The following is a 2,323-nucleotide window of genomic DNA, read 5'->3' as shown; positions in this document are numbered from 1 at the left end:
TTTAACTGTGCACTTGATTAGCTGAGTGCCCTTGGGTGACTTTTTTTTTAGTACGTAAAGGCAGTTTCTCATGAGTGACATGGAGTTATTCATCCTTCTACTTGTCTGTGTGTATCTGCACAGGAAGATGTTTTAGAAGAATTTACAAATGTTAACATGGCTGACTGGGGAATTGGGTGGCTTTTCCTTTTATTCTTTGTAGTTATCACTAATATCTAATTTTTAAAGGTAAAAATGTAAGTTTAATATTGTCATTGTAATTGTAATTGTATGCAAAACAATGAAATATTTAACTTCTGAGCTTTAGAAATGGGAGAATCTGATTTAGAAATTCTCCTAAATCATTTCTTCAGTTTCTTTTTCCCTAATTTGCTTGCACTTATTATAAAGGTCTTTGTGTTTAATCTTTCAAGTAGATAATCTACCTTCTTCTCTACTAGTAAGTCTTGGAGAAATCCTTAGTAACATGAGGAGCACTCTTCTAAGAAAATATCAAAAGAAATAACACATTACCTTACCTGGAAGAAAAGATCTTTTAAAAACCTTACATTTCAGCCTCGGCTGTTGTGGCTCAGTGGATTGAATGCCAGGCTGAGACGCAAAGGGTTGCCGGTTTGATTCCCAGTCAGGGCACAAGCCTGGGTTACGGGCAAGGTGTCCAGTAGGGGGCGAGTGAGAGGCAACCACACATTGCTGTTTCTCTCCCTCTCTTTCTCCCTTCCCCTCTCTCTAAAAATAAATAAAATCTTTATTTAAAAAACCTTGTATTTCAAAGAAAAAAGAAAGGAGACTAAAAGTAAAGAAAAAATTAGTTAATATTGAAAAATGTAAAACCAGTTCAAATCAGCCATTTAACAAACGAAGCGCCACGATGTTTCATTTAGTATTTCCATGGACACATGGATGATCGAAATTAAGAGGCAAATAAGAGGTCAGCAGCCTTTTTTGGGAGTTGGTAACAATCTGCTCAGCCTCACAGGTCCCAGAGGTCAGATGGGCTCCAAACTGGGGGCTCTGTATTCAACCATTTGTGAGTCCATCTGTGGACCTCTGCCAGCCATGAAACTTGGGAGAACGCCCAAATACTGTTTTTTAGTCACGAAGAAATTCTCCCCATTGAAACTAGAACTTGATCAATGGGAATCTAACCAGCAGATATTTAGCTGCTCTACTAAAACACAGGCACAGTTCCCTAATTTAAATAGTTGAGTTTCTGTGTACAGTGCCTCTGTTATGCTCATTCAGATTATTCTTATATTCGAAAACAAAGGGGCTTCTAAACTGGTGGAATGCTGCCAGGGGATTTCAACACAGTTCGAAGGCAACATGACCAAAAGGCATAGTTTAAATTGGCTCAGGGGATGAATGGGCTCCTTATCGGCGCAGCTGAAGCTGTATGTAATTAACAGCATCTGCCGTCATTCACAGGCCTCGTATGGGACAGGCAGGTCCTACGGCCCCTACAGAGCCGCAACCCCCCGGCTCCTGGCACCTCATGCTACACAAGAACTGCACAGAAAGACAGCTCCCATACAGCACTAGAAAAACAATGATACGTTTTAGTGATACCAGGACCACAAATGCTAATTAATGTTATCCAGAAAAATGCTGCTAACATTGGCATTGAGACTTCAAATTAGCCAGCTAGGATTAAATAACATAAGACACTTTATAAGTTTATATTTGTGATTACTGATTTTTAAATCTTTGTATCATTTTTCTTTATAAAGGGTATGAAAATGTTCTGCTACCCTCCCTTTTTATAGGATGAAGCCTCAATTTCTATTCAGCTTGGCTACTGCTGTATGGAGAGTTAAATTCATCTGGTGGCAACTGCTAGTTCTTGTATACATTAAAAACATTTCAATCGTGAACATGCACAAAACCAAATAAAATCCAGAGGAAATTTCATTAAATAAATTTATTTGTTAAAATAATTTAACTCCAAATACAACTGTTGAGTTTGCATTGAGTTATTACTACAATTCATGTTTTAATTGAAATGTCAAGGTTTAACAACTGACATTGTTACAAAACAATACAGTGTTGTTCGATTTGAAACGGTCAGTTGTATTAGAGCTCAACAATTAACTGTGAACTATAGTTTTCTCTGGGAAACCCCAAATCAATGACAAGTCTGTTTCCAAAACCCACTGCAGTCATTCCTGAAAACCCTGATCAAGATTTAACAGATGCACAACGACACGTTAATTAAAAAAAGAAAAAGACCCCGTGGGCTTTACCGTCTGATTGGCTAAGGAGACAAGTAAAGCTTACCCAGTGCTAATGCAAGACGACTGAGCAGAACGAAAACCTAAAAATC

This window comes from Artibeus jamaicensis, unplaced genomic scaffold (assembly GCF_021234435.1).
Source record: "Artibeus jamaicensis isolate MK-2021 breed Jamaican fruit bat unplaced genomic scaffold, CSHL_Jam_final contig_415, whole genome shotgun sequence".
In the NCBI taxonomy this organism is placed as follows: Eukaryota; Metazoa; Chordata; class Mammalia; order Chiroptera; family Phyllostomidae; genus Artibeus; species Artibeus jamaicensis.
The sequence above is the reverse complement of the archived record's forward strand: the minus strand, read 5'-3'. Positions refer to the sequence as shown.